Source organism: Manacus candei, unplaced genomic scaffold, assembly GCF_025592945.1.
Source record: "Manacus candei isolate 608988 ecotype Guabito, Panama unplaced genomic scaffold, ASM2559294v1 h1tg000050l, whole genome shotgun sequence".
In the NCBI taxonomy this organism is placed as follows: domain Eukaryota; kingdom Metazoa; phylum Chordata; class Aves; order Passeriformes; family Pipridae; genus Manacus; species Manacus candei.
Genome location: NW_026138098.1, coordinates 5,120,350 through 5,137,783, shown reverse-complemented (window position 1 = coordinate 5,137,783; position 17,434 = coordinate 5,120,350). Strand labels below are relative to the sequence as shown.

Genomic DNA, 17,434 nt, shown 5'->3' with positions numbered 1-17,434 from the left:
ACATGTTTTAGGGAAAGCAACGCACTGGAAAATCACACAGCATTGGAGAAGCAGCCTGTGCACATTTCCAGGGTTAGCAGGTCAAAGACATCAGGATATTCTAGGGAGAATTCAGGTTGCTGGTTAAAACCCCTAAAAAAATCACAGGTTTTCTTCACATCACATCAACTGTTCCCTTTTCCTGTTCTTCTGCACATAAAGCAGAAAATGCCTGGACTGAAACCTCCATGGAAAAAAAAAAGAGGTGATGTTGCTGCCTTGGGGGTGCTGCTGGAAAACTCTGTGTTCTTTTGTCTGCCTTTGCCTGTGGAAAAATCCATCAGTGCTTTAGGCTTTAGGGCTTTATGCAATTATTTTATTCTGTGTTAAGTGAAAAACAGGAATCAATATTTATTGTGCACATCACAGTCCTGTGTTTAGCCCCAAAAAGGGTTTAAATTTGATAGCCAGAGTCCATATGTCAACAAACATATGGGCTGTGTGTGTCACGGACACTTTATGAAGCACATTCCTTTGTGAAATAGCTGAGAGCTTCAGGAATTTTTGGAAGTGCCTGAAAACAATATGCAATTGCAAATGAGGTGCCTAAATTATTTGAGATTATAATTTCAAACAGGGTGTCTCTACTACAGAGTCCTTTGTACTTGCTTCTAGGACTGTGTGATTTATCCTGCACTCCATCATTGATTTTTGCAGTGGTACATCTCTCTTAGCAGAGCCTACATTTATTTCCATAATTAGGATCATTGCAATGTTTTGAGTTTAATTGTGACCTTTGCATCTCTTTAAACAAAACTTCTTCGAGCCAGTACAACTGTATTTTACACAGCTCTGTCTTGCAGTGGCAGAGAACTGGAAAAACACTTTCCCAAAGACTTCAGCTCCTCACTTTTAATAGTAAGATGTCCTCAGAAAAGCAATTTCAACTTATTCCTAGACCAAGTTCCATGAAGGACTCCATTTGTCTGCAGCAAGCAGGTATTGACCATTCCCATCCATCCCTGTCCATCCCTAATGCATTTCCTCTGCCCACAGAAATGGGGATGGACATGTTTTCTGCCTGAAATTGCAGCTAGAAAAGTACACATTAAAGAAATTACCTTGGAAAATACAGTTTTTCAGTCTTCCTCCAGTTTTCTTCAGGGACAGAGAGTAGAAAACTTCTGTGACAGGAGCAGAGATGGGAGCCCACGACTTTTGAGGTGATGTTTAGTTGGCTGAAGGTTCAGTGATGATGAAAAATTCTAGGATTTCAGCAGTGGTGGATTTTCACTGCCTGTCAAATAATTTAGGAGAAATCATTACAATGAGAAGCCAGTTAGAAAAGGCATTGACATTAAAAAACGTTCTCAGATGAGAAGTAAAGGGTGCTTTGTCCCACACTTGGGTAAAGTAATGGCAGTGATGTCCTTTAAAATATGATTCTGTGATTTGCAGCAACTTGGTTTGCATTTCTTTAGGTAAATTATCATTATCAACAGCCTGAGCATGAGATTGTGCTGAATACACTACTTCCAACAGAAAAGAATGGAAAAAATTGTGCAAAATAACCTCCATAAAGAGAGATTTCAAAATTGATCAGGAACAGTAACATCAATTATTCTTGGAAGCACTGGAAAATGAAGGCATTTCCCACTAGGACTGGACAAAAGAGTCAAACAGCCCAACACATGGACTGACAGTCATAAAGTTCTCACAAATTTTAATTGCTTTGCCAAATATCTGCTTCCACAACTTGTTTGCAAGAACTTGGCTCTGCAAAAGCTGCTGATACACAAAAGTCTGTGGCCGTTCACAGACACTGAAATGAGCCTTCCAGCTTTCCATGAGATGGAACTACTGCCAGCTGTTTGTTGTAGTAACAGGAGTTTGTCTGGAAGTGTCCAAAAGTCTTAACTGCTGTCTGTAGCCAATCCACACGGCAAACAGGGAAAAAGAGGAGAAACAACAAAGCAGAGACTGCAACGTGGAATTTCAACCCTTCCAGAATTACTCTGAGACGTGGAGAGCAGTGAAGACAGAAATGATGGATGAAATAATTGTGTGAGGCACTATCAGGCAAAACTAAACCTGTTTTGTGTTGCAGTTCATCCCAGTCAGGGAGAAGGGCCAAGCTGCACTTTGCATTCTAACAAATAAGAAACAGTGTCCCTGGCTGCCCTCAAATTTTTCAGGGGAGATCTTCAGCACACAATCCTGAGAAAGCACCTGTCAAAAAACAGGTGTCCCCAGCCACAAAGCACTGCATGAACATTGATCATAATGATAATTATTTTGCAGCTGGAAGAGGAATGTATTTAACATCAGACAACTGGGGACAATGGCCCTTCTCCTGACAGATTTCACCAGGGGTCACAACAAACCCAGTGTAGCTCATGTCTGTGTGACAGCAGCTCCCTCCTGGGGGACACCTCTCACCAGCAGTGAGTGAAGTGCCAGGGGACGTCATGAATGAAGACAGAAAAGGAACTAAATCTCACTGAAGAGATAAATCTTCTTCACCCAGACTTCCCACAACAAGGAAGAAGCTCAATCAGTCAAAATTTCATTACTGGATTTATACTGGGTTCTGCACCCAGGCAGATGTTTGTGTGATGGACCCACCACCCCTCCTGCCCAGCCCTCCTCCAGGACAGCTCATCTTCTTCTGCTGAAGCATCTGTTGCTTCACAACTCTCCAGTACTATTTTTCCCGACTGGAAAATGCTTTCCCATATCTCCCTATGTTTTCTAGGGTAGCATTTCAGTCCAAAACCACTAGAAATGGGTCTGGGATGGAAAATCATGGGATCACAGAATGGTTTGTGTTGGAAGAGACCTCACAGACCATCTCATTCCCCATCTTACACTACACCAGCTTGCTCCAACCTGGCCTTCAACACTTTAAACTCCAATTCCTTCCTTTTCTTCCCACTCTCCTGCTTTCCCTCTGCAATCAGCTGCTGCCTTTGTATAAGCTCTGTTCAAAAAACTAGTGGATGTGGCATCTGGGGACATGGGTTAGTGGTGGCCTTGGCAGTGCTGGGGGAACAGTTGCACTGGAGTTTAGCAGCCTTTTCTGACAATGATTCTGAGATACATTTGGTACAACCCTGGGCCACTCCAGGACCACTAAAGCTACTTTAATATGTACCAAATTTCAAGGTGAGGGAAAAGAGTGCAGATTTTAGGTGACATCAGTGATGGTTATGAAATATACTCATTAAAATGCCCTTTCCCTGCCTCTACCAGAGCACTTACAGTCACTGGTTTTCAAAAATAACTTCCAAAAGTGGTGTTTTTGTAGTACCAGAGCAGGTGGATCCGAGATCTGCAGTTAATGCAGCTGAGTGTGCAGGAGCACTCTGAGCCAGCTTATTTTCCCACTGAGGTTGATGTGAAACCTTCTTTTGATTTCACTCATGCAGGGTTGAACCACTCAGGTGGTGTTTATCCAGTGAATGAGAGATGGCACAGGAGTGTCTGAGTGAATTCAAAATCACGTGGCAAACTCAGTCGGGAGCAGCAGCTTCCAGGGCTGTGACACTAAAACCAGTGAAAATTATATCAAAAGCAAGATTAAAATAGTTCTTATGTACATGGGGAGGTGTTTTAGTGATGAACATGGTGGTGCTGGGTTAAGGGTTGGACTCAATGATCTTAGAGGGTTTTTCCAACCTTAATGATTCTTCTCTTCCCTTCCCTTCCCTTCCCTTCCCTTCCCTTCCCTTCCCTTCCCTTCCCTTCCCTTCCCTTCCCTTCCCTTCCCTTCCCTTCCCTTCCCTTCCCTTCCCTTCCCTTCCCTTCCCTTCCCTTCCCTTCCCTTCCCTTCCCTTCCCTTCCCTTCCCTTCCCTTCCCTTCCCTTCTTTTCCCTTCCCTTCCCTCTTATCTTAACAGCCTGGGAGAGCAAAACTGGTATGACAAACTTGGATATCTCTGGGTTTAAAACACTGGTAGCAATGTTTCATAATGAATCATTCAGTCTGGTTTCCAGACAGACACACTGGGTCCTCCTGAGTGGGGGCTGAATAAGAAACTCTGGGGATGCAGCTTCAAATGTGGCAACTGGTCAGAGCTGCTTCATTGCTCCACACTGATGGTGTTTGTACAGAGGAGGTTCTAAGGGACATTTTGTCTCTGCAATCTGAGCCAGGTGCTCCTCACCAAGCCCCTGCTTTCCTGGGCAAGTGGAGCAAACAGTGCATGAGACACAGACAGATGTGAAGCTCAGTGCAGGCAGAACCTACAACTGATGAAATGGAGTGAAAAACGGAGAAAAGAGAGCTAAAATAAACCTCAAGGCAACTTGCTGGGTGAAATGTCTCTAAAGTGGAAAGCTTCAAAAGTGCTGGGCTGCAGCAGCTGCCTCAGGATGGGACTATTTAGGATATGATAATTGCATGATGCTGCCATGAATATCCAAACATGCACATGCAATAACAACATGCAGGCACAGGTATAAATATTTTTTGGGAAATATTTTAAAGTTTTGGACCATATAATGAAGTTTTCTAAAACATTAATTGAGCTAAACCAGCGTGGTTTTGTTTTCAGCACTAGCCTAATTATTTACATCAGCTAAATAACTCACTTCTCTCTGAATCCTTCCTAATAAATAAATAACTACCCTTGAAAAAAAAAAAAAAGGATTATTTTCATGTAGCTAGAGAAAGGCATTTTGATTGCTTATGGCTTTTAAAAGTGCTTTAGATCTTCCTTCAGATTTGCTCCTTATGTTCCAGGAGCAAATACCATTGTCAGGTTTGATGCTGCCCTGTAGGAGAAGGCAACAGAAAGAGCTTTTTCAATTTTTTATCTGCAATTTTAGAGCCAATTTGAAGATTCCAAAGTGCTTTAGTGTTCTTAACTAATCAAGGCACAGGATATATAGGTCAAAATTGAAATAGATCTGTGCTTCCTAGAAAGTACATAGCAATGCATCCCCTAAAAAAAAAAGCAGAAGGAAAGAATATGAAAAATAACAGCTGCATTCCCTTCTCCCAGAAATGGAAAACTGTAAATTCAGATAAATTATGAGAAATCTAATAGATACTAAATGAGCCCATCCATTAAAACAACAGATGGGAAACAACAGATCATAGGGAAACACAAAAGGTAACATCCATTCAGGTGGGGTTTTACACATATGTAAGTAAGAATATATAATCTTCTATATCTACATGCTCAGCCATCATCAGCCTGATTTTTCAGCAACCAAAATCCTCCATCCAGGACTTTCTTTAACGTCAGGAAGATCCTGCAGTCCCTCACACCCTTCCTGGTGCCACCACTAACTTTTGAAAATGATGATATTCCAGATATTTCCAAGTTTCCTTGGCAAATATTGCAACAGAAGTTGTAAGTAAATGAAAGCCACAATGTGATTGTGGTAAAAAAACAAACAAACAAAACCCCCTATTGATACAAATCAAATATTTCACTCATCTTCTCTTTACTTCTTAAACTTGCTGCAAATCACTGACTTAGGAGAAAACACCACACTGGTCATGGGCATGTGAAGGTCCTATTTTAGTCAAGGCAGTAGAAAATAGGCTTTCATAATCTAATGTTTATGAAAGACAGAAAAGCAGTATCATCAATGAAGAATTTGGGTGGTGAGGGGGTGGAGAGAATAATTTTCAAAGCATTTTTTACAGCCAAAATTAAAATAAGTATAATTCAAGCCATTCTACACTCGAGGTGGGATTTTTTTTTTCCTTTGCATCTGAAGAATAAAGAAGTGCTCTTACATGCAGGAGGGATAAAAACACATTTAGTGCAGATGCTGAAAGGAAGCGTATCAGTGAACTGAGAAGTGATTATGTTGGACCCTTGGGCAATAAGGCTGTCACAAAATTTCCAAACAAGATGTGAGAATCTAGGACAGTTCTGCTGTTGGGTCACAGTGTTTGCTTTGCAGTTCCATTCCCCGTTTTCCAGTTGGAAATTAAACGGCAACATTTCCAGTATTGAGTCATTCCCTGTCACTGGAAATATGCAGGAGAGCCTGAGCAGAGCTGGGGAGGAGAGGGGAGGCTGTGACAGCAGAACGTGTCACACACAGGTCAAAACCAGACAGAAATGAAGGGGTGAAATGGGGGAACGAGAGAACTTCTGGCTTTTGCTCAAACCTACACCCCTTCAGCTATAAAACATTATTTGTCATAAAACAGCTGAAGTTTTGTGCCTGTCGTCCACTTAAACCCCCTGGAAACATGGGGTTTCATAAAGTCATTTTGGGCACAGGAGAGGCACAGGGAGGTTCCTCCAGAAGGCATTTTTAATTATGTATTGCTGAACCATCCCCTGGAGAAGCCCTTTCTTCTCCTCTCCCTCTCCCTCTCCCTCTCCTCTCCTCTCCTCTCCTCCCCTCTCCTTCTCCCTCCTATTTTTCCTTTATCTTTTTCTTTTTTTTTTCCTTCAAAATAAATAAATAAAAAGCCAAACAACAAACCAACCAAAGAAAATAAAAACACTTGCCAAGGTCTTGGTGATATTCTACTGGGGAAGAGAAAATTCTGAGGTCACCTCTGCAACTGGGATATGTTTTTGTGCACAGCACAGAGCAGAGCTGCCTATAGTTACACAGCAGTGACAAAATTCTGCATTTAAAGGCTTTACAGATTGAAAGGGGAGTGAAATGGCACCAATAAAATGGCACAAACCAGTTTGATTAATAATTAAAATGAGTGTTTATGTGGTTAAGAGGGGAAGTTGCCACCAAGTGCCACAGCCATCCCCGAGGCAGCCAGTCAAGTGCAATAAAATGGTTATAAATGCAGCATTTTGGGGCATCCTCCCCCCTCCCAAATATCTTCTGAGTACAAGGAACTTCCAAAGTCAGAAGAAATGGAGCTAATCCTATAGTGAGAGGGTAATTTCAAAGGGTAATTGATGTCTTTTTAACCCAGAACTGTCAAAGTGGATTGAGAATAATAGAGCTTGACAAGGCTGAAGTTAAAAGAGAAATGGGAAGACTGATCTACTTCAGGATCTGAATTTTAATGCTACGTTGGGGTTGCACTTTTAGCAGGATAGTATCAAACAAATACTGTCCTGTAAACAAAGGAGTGAAGGAAAAATGGTTTAATGCTTAAAACAAACCCCAAAACGCTCAAACCCCAGAGTTTCCCCCTTAACTTTGTCAGAATGGTTGAATCTCATTTCTCTGAACAGCAACAATGTGCCTGATAAGAGCAAAGTGTTGGGAAGTGGAGGTCATCTAGAGTGATAAAATCAAATCCATTGCAGTGAAAAGGCATTTAAATCCACCTTCTCCGCATTGGCAACTTCTCTGTGCTGCTGAGAGGCAGATGGAGAGCTCTGCATTGAGAATGGAAGGGCTGAGGGGATTAAAAGCCTTGGATCAGTTGAAAAGAGACAGGAAAAGTCATGGAAAGACATAGAAATTAGAGATCATATTGACAGCAAGGAGCAGGACGTGAAGCTACAGAGAATGGAAGTGGCATCTTTAATTACTGACCCAGCAGCTCCTCAGGTCAGGGGGATGGGATGTTCTCCCTCCCTGAGTGGCTCAGAAAGGGAAGATTCCCAAATCTGGGAATTTTGGGGTTATATGGGATGAATTTAGGAAAGGACATGGTTTTCAAAGGGCTGAATGTCCTACAGCTCTACATGTGGCCCTTTCTCTAAATCCTTTCCTTTTGCAAACAAAATAATAAAGAATTAAAAAAATGTTATAGGCATTAAAAAACTCCCAAACCAAAACCTAAACAAACCTGAATAAAATACAGCTTTATAAATAATAAAGTAATGAAAATGTCCCATCAACCTCAGGAGGCCAAGGTGTTACCAGGCACATCATCCAGGGGGTATTTTGCTGCATCCAGCTGGTTTTAGTGGGGTTTGAGGAGCAGAGTTATGTAAGGCATGGAAGAGGATGATGTAAGATGCAGAAGGATTGAGCTGTAAGAACACTAACATGTTCCCCAGAGGACTGAAATGGCACTATTTATATACCCTTAGATTTTTTTGCAATGTAGATGTGCATAGCTGTGTCATTACCAAAATCCAAAGAGCTCAATTTAGGTTGGGGGTTTTTGGGCCGGTTGAGGTAAAGTAATAAAGCCCCCAAACCAGCAACTAACATGTAACCTTGGGTATTAATTCACAGGCAGATAATGCAAGACTCAGCTGCCAACACCAATTTCAACATTAGCTTTAAAAGTTTAGCTCCCATTTACCCCTCAGATTCGGGACTGAGGAGAAAGAAGAAATAAAAGTATTAGTTTTTAGGGGAACATTATCTAGAAAACTGAGGTAGTAGTTTCTATAATACAAGAAAACCCCAGCCCTCATTAGTGGTATTTCCTAATGAAAATATCCTTAATCCTTGAGCCTCCCTGCCCAATATTTGGATATATACCTAGTATTCAAAATACAATTATTTACAGTGGAGTTGTCTTTTCAGTATTTCTAACGGTAAGTAAAAGAAACACCTTAACAGGACATTTCTACCACTGTCCTTGTTTTAAGTATTGGGATTTTAAACACTGACCACTCTGTGATAGTGGGAATTTAGGGAAGATAAACCCACCAACTCAGTCCTCTTTTCTCTTCAAAAGATGTCAAAGGATGTCAAAGGCCATAATTTTTCTGTCTGAACTCCCTTCCCTGTTGTTTCTTCTTATGATTATTGTTTTTCCTTTAGGGTTTTATGCTTTTCCAGGCAAATATTTTCCCTCCTTGAATGCTGGATCTTGTCTCAGAAACCCTCCCCTGGCCCAGAGCTTGGCCACCAGCAGCTGAGCTCGAGGAGAGACAGGAGGGGACACACAGAGAGATGGCATTACCCAGGATCAGAGAAAGTGGGCAAAAAATGTATGGAATTTATTTAATTTAACAGCACATGTAGGCTGCTGCTCCTCTTTACGGGCAGAGGATGATGCATTCATTATTTTATAGATGATTTCTGACTCACCATCAGGATACAGCCAAATCCCTACAAGACCATGACAGGCACAGGTGATTGTGGTTTTTTTGGATGGTGCACTCACAGCTGTTTCAGTTTATTACAAAATGAAGGAAACAGCACTCTGGCACAAATTCTGTGAAACAAATGAATTTTTGACCTACAGCACCTCAACATTTCACTTCCCCCATGCGAAAGCAAATCCAGAGGTTGGGAAACAGGGATAAATATTTCAGCTACTTTTTGCTACCCTAATTGCCAGCCTTTCCCTCCCACTCCCCCTCTGCCCACCCTTCCCTGCTCCCCACAATGCACGCAGGGAGCTGCCAAACACTCACATCGTTCCTCACATCGTTCCTCAGCAAACACAACAGGAGCATGTGCTCTACTTTGTTTTCCCACTAGCTCTGCTCTTGCCTGAAGGTGCCTTCCCCTGCTCCATCATTTTGTGTTAAGAGAGAAGAGAAATGCAAGCGACACTCATTTTATAGCTCAGCCACAGGTAAATTATCTGGTGGAACAGGTGAGCACTTGGCTTTCCTGCCTTTCATTTTTCTTACAGTGAAAATAAAATGTAATGGCTGCACTGATTTATTATTACCAGCAGAATGTAGCACAGGTATCATTTGACACTGTGTGTGCCTTCATAAATCCTTGGCTGAATGACAAACCCCATTCTGTGCAGTTTGAGGTTCCCCCTGAACCTCTGCCCGACAACTACACCAACTTTTTGCCAGGAAAAAAATTTTCTAAAGCCCCACATCTCGACTGGAGATAGTTCTCATGGCTTCTGGGACATGTCCCAGCTGGGAGGTGCCATTTTCAAATCTGATGAAGGCTCCAGTGTGGGGACATGTGAGCTCAGCCCTTGCTCTGGGGCAAGAGGAACCCTCGGGGATGATGGAGGGCAGGGCAGGGCAGCAAGAGCAGTGCCAGGCACAGACAGCTCACCCCTTGGAAACCCAAAGAGAGAGTCAGGATGGTCTGGTTTGGAAGGAACCTTGATGATCATCTCATTCCACCCCCTTCCAAGGGCAGGGGCACCTTCCACTAGACCAGGTTAATCCAAGCTCTGTCCAACCTGGCCTTGGACACTTTCAGGAATTAGGCAGCTTCTCTGGGCAACCTGTGTTAGGGCATCACCACCCTCAGAGGGAATTCCTTCCCAATATCCCACCTAACCCAGCCCCCTGTCAGTGGGATGCCATCCCCCTTTTTCCTATCAAAAACCATCCCCATGCTCTGGCCCACAGGATAACAGAGGTGGGTGAAAACTGCTCACCCTCATTTTTCTAAAATGTACCTTCCAGTTGTTCCCTTTAAAATTTTTTTCCTCTTTAAACAAAAGAAATCATGGAGAGAAAGGAAGGAGAAAGAGGAGGGAAAAAAAAAAAAGAACATCTTAAATGCAAACGTCAGAATGTTGAGAGCAGAGGGATCCAGGCTCCCGCTCGCACACGGGGCTCTGGGGTCACTGGTCACTTCCAATTAGCTCCTACTACCAGCTAATGCTCCCTGTCAGCCAGAAACAAGGAACTCTGGAGAAAAACAAGTTCCACACAGAGATTTTGGGTTTGTTTTTTCATGGTACTACAATGGCCTGCAGGAAAGGGAAGTGTCCCTGCTGAACTGAGTAACTCTGCCTTAGATAACACTGACAGAGACTGGCTCTGCTGTGGTCCCAGCAAAGAGCATCCTCCTTTCCAGGGTGGTGTGACAGGAGAGGTGCCCACTGTGGGATCAGCCTGCCCCCACTGACACAGCTGGCACTGTCCCAGAGCTGCTCTGGGAGAGCCTCAGAGGTACTGAGGACAGGGGAGAGAAAATCACAGAAACACAGAATGGTTTGGGTTGGAAGGGGCCTTGAAGGTCATCCAGTTCCAACTCCCTGCCACGGGCAGGGACACCTTCCACTAGACCAGGTTGCTCCAAGCCCTGTCCAACCTGGCCTTGGACACTTCCAGGGATGGGACAGCCACAGCTTCTCTGGGCAACCTGTGCCAGGGCCTCCCCACCCTCACAGGGAAGGATTTCTTCCCAATATCCCATCTAACCCTGCCTTCTGGCAGTGGGAAGCCATTCCCCCTTGTCCTGTCCCTCCAAAACCTTGTCCAAAGTCCCTCTCCAGCACTTTTGGAACCCCTTTAGGCACTGGAAGGGGCTCTAAGGTCTTCCTGGAGCTTTCTCCAGGTGAACACCTCCAGCTCTCCCAGCCTTTCCTCATAGCAGAGGTGCTCCAGCCCTGTGCTTCCCAACGAACAAACCACAACTTCACATTTTCCAGATCTTAATGAGTCCTGGTCTAACATAAGACATGATTTCTGCTACTGACTTGACACAAACACCATGTCCCAGAAAACCTCACATTGGAGAAAAGAAATTAATTTTCCTAAAGTCACTTTTCAAGAGCCCCCTGGAGTAGCTGAGTCCAGAACAAACACTGATTTCTCTCCAGGTGCTCCCGATGGGAGATTCAGAAGTGTCCCATCTCTGCCCAAGGATTATTTTGTTTGGACACATACTTGTGTTCCCCAGTGCCTGCTCAGACACAGCACTGCACAGCAGCAACCTGTAACCTCCCACACACCTCTGCCCACCTCCACAGGGACCACGAGGTCAGAAAAGACAGAAACTTCTTAAAAAATCTTGTATTTCTATCCTTTACTATTATTTCCCTCTAAGGAGCAAGTTAACAATAGTGTGCTGCTTGGGAAAAAGGAACAACAAATATATTTACCAAGTGTGCACAGTAATAAACTGATGGAATTAAGTTTATAACCAGTAGACTGAGATATTATTAACAACCAGATATCAATATCATTTAAAAAATATCTTTGGACAGGCCTCTGTAACACCAGCAACTGCTTCATCTTTTGAAAGAAGGCATTTTGTTTTTGGAAATTTTTGAATTTGTGGTTGATTTATTTGGATTTTTCTCTGTGAGATTTTGAGCACATAAGACTAAAATGCAGGAAAACACATCTAATTTTCAGAGAAACAATAATTAGAGCCTCAATGAACTTCCTGCCCTCTGCAGTGCCTTCTTCTGTTGCTGCAAGAACACACTTCCCAACACAATGCTTGGAATGTTAAATTGGATGTTAATAAGTGGTTTAAACTGCATAATTCATGCTAATCTAAGGAATGTTTTGCCTAGACCAGAGCTGGTGGGATTGTTTCACCTGTCACACTGTTACATGTCATATGAGTCGCCTGTGATTCAACACAGCATGTGTGTTGCTGCTCCAAAATGGTGCCTGGGTCCCTATTCATTCCCACAGGTTCCTTAATATCCTGTGAAGTTTGTTTTTTTCATTCCAGACAGTTTTTGTAGCTAATTTTCTCAGTTTTCAGCTGTTGGTGCAGTGATCTGTCATTGCTCACAGGAACGATGGAGAAAGAAAACTCAGTTTAAATTGGGATCGCAGTGCTGAGGAAATGTAAGCACAGCCATGGGAGAACAAAACAAAACTTGGAAGAGCAGCCAACAACAGGACAACACACCAAAAAAGCACTATTGATAGGAAAGCAAGGTCACATTTGGTTTTGTCTGCACTTTCTCTTTGTGAAGGGCTCCCTCAGTGCTGATGACACCACACATTCCCCTCCAATGCCACTGGCAGGGGGCCACGGCTTCCAGTAACAGCAGAACCAGCATCTTTTCAAGCATCTGTTGAGCAGCCAAAGCTCCTGGTCTGCAAATGTGTGAGAAAGGACAATCACAGAATCACAGGATCGTTTAAGTTGGAAAAGACCTCTAAGATCCTCAAGCCCAACCATCACCCAGCACCACTGTGTTCACCACTGAACCCTGTTCTCCAGTGCCACATCCTCAAGTTCTTTGAACACAGGGTTGGTGTTCCCAAAGCTCAAACAACTCTTGTTCTTGGTTATAACGAGGACAATTAGAGGCTCCAAGCTTTTTAGCAAGATGTGAGGGGTCACCCAAAGAACGTGGGAGAAGGCAACTGGACTCGTTGTGAGTGAGTGACAGGTAAAACACAAGGCAGCAGCTTTGAGGACCAAGCAGATATTGTCCCAAAAGCCTAATAAACACCAAAAGAGGTGTTTATTAGGAATCATCAGACAAACAAGAAGATTCAAACACTTTAAGTGATAAAACCATCTGAAAAATGGGAATGGGAGTGTGTAGCAAGGTGGCAAAATACCAGCAGAACGTGCTGAGATCTTAGGGAATTCTGCCTTGAGCTCCAACTCAGAGGAAGCTTCGTAATAGTAATTTGCAAATTAGTGATAGGACTAGGGGGAATGGCCTTAAACTGAAGGAGGACAGGTTTAGATTAGACATGGGGGAGAAATTCTTTACTATAAGGGTGGTGAGGCCCAAGTGTCCAAGGCCAGGTTGGACAGGGCTTGGAGTAACCTGGTCTAGTGGAAAGAGGCAGGAGGTGGAACTGGATGGTCTTTAAGGTCCCTTCCAATCCAAACCATCCTATGTTTCTACGATTCTGTGAAATAAAGCGACTGAACAGGAGCTGTCAGTGAAGCACATGAAGTTCCATCTGCAGCATTAATCTGCTGTGGCCCATGTTCCTCTGTTTAGTTCCCTGGCTGGGCAAGAGTTTGGGCTGCAACACACAGAAGTTCAACAGCATCAGAGCCAAACCGTGCAATGAAAAGCTGAGAGAATGGCCAAACCAATGTGGATTCAACCCAAAATAGCAGCACATCACCATCCATAAAATCTCAGCAGGTTTGGGATGGCTGACAGGGAGCTTGGGTAGTAGTGAGGGGCGGTCAGATTGGATTTGGAGAACCACAGATCATGTGTAGCTGCAAAAAGTGGAGTGAGGGAATGGAAACCACTTGGCTACACACAACAGGAGACTGAATGACCACTTGGCTACACACAACAGGAGAGCCAGCCCAGCCTCAGCAGGGTCAGTACATGTCCCCAGTACACCAGTCCACAGCCAGTTAAATAAATGAGTTATTCAAATTCAGCAACTTCTCGTTGAAGTGTTTGAATACAATGCCACACACACTTGAAATGAAAAAAAAATTAAGTCTGTCATTTGATAGAGAAACACAATTTACAGTAATTATTCATGTCTGCAGAATACACATAAAAAACCCCCCGAGGGAAATTAAAAATCCTATAAATAGCCTCACTGGAGAACAGCTGGATAGATCCTATACAATAACCAAGTATTTAGACTGATCCACACATTTCTGCATCCCCGAGAAGGTGGCAATTGCAAGCCTGAAATTCAGTTTAGATCCATGAAAAGTACAAAAGGAGAACAAGAGAAAATTGAAATGTCAGCGCAGCTGGACCTCACGCTTCCCATTACCACTAAAAACTGAGGAAATAGAGGAAAACCCTGAATTTCAGTGCTCACCATCACTCAAGTGCCTGGTCTGTTTTTCATGGGCATTTTCTATAATTTATTGCTTTGTCAGAAGGGCAAGTGGAGATGCAGATTGAAAACTGCCTTACCTGGTGTGTGCAGAGGGATGCAGGAGCCAGAGCTCGATGCTGAGGGGCAGGAAGGTTCACCACCCATCCTCCTGGGAGACCTGCTCCAGCCTGGGAATCTCTTGTCCATGTTTGCACCCTGTCTCGCACTGAATTTAAATACACTTCTGCCATCCTTTCATTTGCCTTCAGCTTGGGAATAAAACACTTCAGGTTTAGAGTTCCAGAATGGTTCAGATGGGAAAAGCCCTCCAAGATCACTGAGCCCAACGATTAACCCACACTGCCAAGGCCACCATTAAACCCCCTCCCCAAGTGCCACGTCCACACATCCCTCCCCATCCCTCCAGGATGGGGACTCCATCCCTGCCCTGGGCAGCTGTGCCAGCACTTGCTGTTTTGTTCCAAAAGCACACAAAAGTATTCCATAGTCCAATCCAGGATGGTAATTCCCAGATCAGAAGAGGGTGACTCCTGTTACACCATGTACTGTCATAGTCTAGTCCACATAGATTTAAACATCAAACCAGCTGTAACCTTTGTAAGAAATTTTTCTGCTTATTTCACCTGATTTTGTCAATACATACACAAGAAATGACTTGTTTAGACAAATAACCTTTAGCAAAATTGGGTAATTATGAACATCCATCATGGGTCCACTGGCATCAACAACATGACATGAAGCTTCTGGCATAGAATGATTCCCAAAAAGGCCACATGAATCAATAGGGAAGATGTCTAATGTGAAGCTAAAAGGATGACACCTCAAATAGACAATAAAATTAGATATTTTACATTAAAAATGTGTGTTTTGATGTGTGTGCATGAATACACATATATGTGCACTCCCATGAATCTCTCATTCACATACCATAAGCATAACCATATGCACTGCAAATGTTTTATCATTTTCCTCTGTAAAGTCACATACAACAAACATCCAAGGTAAAGAAAAATGCCTTTGTTAAGACAAAACTGAATTTAAAAACATTTTTAGTCTCAGAATTTGTGATACCACCAGAGACATTTCAGTAATCATAAATGTCACTTATGGAAACCTGCTTAAGAAGTGACCTTTGTGCTGAGCTTCCCATTGAAAAGAAATTTGATTAAAAACCAAACAAATCTTTTGTGGTTTTGTGTGGGACTGATGGGAACTGATCTGTGCACCTGTAAAAATTCACCCTCTCACTCCCACACTACCACTCAGGAAAACGGTATTGAGGGCTCCTCTTTTTTATATTGGCACTGTGAGTTAACTTTCACTGAGTAAATTCAAGCTACTTTTCAAGAAGTGAAAATTCCTGACCATTGAAATCTGTTTTCTCATATTATGTAGAAACTTGACACTTCTGAGTTTCTTCTTTCAGGTAAATTTGTGTTGGAAAGCCTTGGGGTGCTGCTCTCAAGTCTGAGCAAAGGGACAGCACTTGAGGGGAGGTTAATTCCTGACTTAAATGGTGAAAACCTGGCCCCTGTGGATCCTGCTAAAGTCCTGGAAAAGCTTTGCCATGGAGGAGATGGAGGGGGTCACCTTCCCAAGTAGAAATATTGATTTGAATGAAGTCTGAATGGGGACCTGTGGATGGGGAGGCACCAGGAGAGCTGGCAGGAGGACAAAGCAGTGATAAATACACCAGGTCATTGATAAATACACCAGGTCATCCCAATTCCACTATGTCCACTCGAGGCATTGAGGCAGGGAAAGCAAAAGACTCACTGAAGCCATAAAGGGATGAATTCTCACAGAAACAGGGCAGACAAAAGACACATGAGATCCCACCATGTTGGTTAAAATCAAATAACCTTGTTCTGTCTTGTTTTACATCAAGCTCTTCTGCATTAGCTCAGCTGAACTGCAAACAATGTGACAAGGAATTCCCATGGCAATGGGATGCTCTGACACCCAACTCTGGAATACAAAGGAAGAGAGCAAACTGTGAGGAATAACAGCCTTCCCAGGATTGTTCACTGCCTAGAGCCTGGAACTGAATGACTTCCTGAATTTGCTGAGGTGTGTTTTTACCACACTTCGAGGAGGGCAGTGAGTTACAGCCTAGAAGATGTTAGATTGACAATCTGGGTCTGAGTGAATCTGAGAGTCTGATTTTCAATTCCCAGGCTCAGGTTGTGCATTTGTAAAACACACACAGATGAGGTTTCGAGTCTGTACTGTTAAGACCCATTTGAAAGTGCAGCTCTTGTTCGAGGAGTCTCACAGGGCCAAATTATACCACTTGCATGAGCACAGGAATTTGTAAAGGATGAGCAAAAACAAACACATTATCAGAAATGCAATTTACAGGCATCCAGTTAAAGGTCGATGGGAAAGCTCTTCCCAGCCTTTAGAAGGCAAAGGGAACAGAAAAGAGCAAAACTCACCAGCATCCCAGCACATCTCCCAGGCAGCACCAGGAGCAGTCTCTAAAGCAATCCTCAATTAAATAAGAGACTTACAGAATTAAAGTTGTAATACATTATTGATTGTCTACAGAATGAGTACCTGATTGACTGCAGCCAAGAATCCTTCCCTGAGTGCTCCTCTTGAACAGAGATTATATTAACAAAACAAAGAGGGAATTGGAGGATGGTATCCAACAGTAAATTCTGAGATGTTCTAGTAGCTGATTTTATAGCAAGAAAAAGTGTGTTTGTTTGATCCAAAGTGACACAGTGGTTTAAGGCAAAAATATGAGAATATCTAATTGACCATTCCAGCCACTTTTTATGAGAAAGGCAATTTTTCTGCCCTTGTAGCAACAGTATTGTTTTACTGCTGTATAAAGTCACTTCTGCTTGCAACTTGCATCATGTAGCAGGTACTTGAGGTGGAAAATATTACCTAAAACTCATCTGTTTTCTGAAGAGTTCAGCAACAGATAACTTAAAGATACATAAGCCATCTTTATGGGCACAGACAGCACACAGAGATGGGTGTTTTTAGTGCTGATGTGTATTTTAGCTCCTTTCTGCAGGAATAATCACATTAACACAATGAAAGTTATCAGCTTTATCATGAGTTCCCCCCAAAATTACAGTGAAAAGAGATTAAGTATATATAGCCCTCTATAGAGTGCAACAG

General features: G+C 42.9%; 2 protein-coding genes across 2 annotated transcripts in view; both read right to left on the bottom strand.

The window, feature by feature from the left end:
- Positions 1-17,368, bottom strand: part of NPS (neuropeptide S) — a 35,292-nt gene extending 17,924 nt beyond the window's left edge. The window contains exons 1-2 of the mRNA XM_051801236.1: positions 16,159-17,368; positions 1,101-1,276 (exon numbers count right to left, since the gene is read on the bottom strand). The gene's annotated coding sequence lies outside the window, so the exon portion shown is untranslated. The remainder of the gene's footprint in view (positions 1-1,100; positions 1,277-16,158) is intronic.
- Positions 1-17,434, bottom strand: part of DOCK1 (dedicator of cytokinesis 1) — a 332,168-nt gene that overhangs the window by 38,323 nt on the left and 276,411 nt on the right. The gene's annotated exons all lie outside the window — the stretch shown is intronic.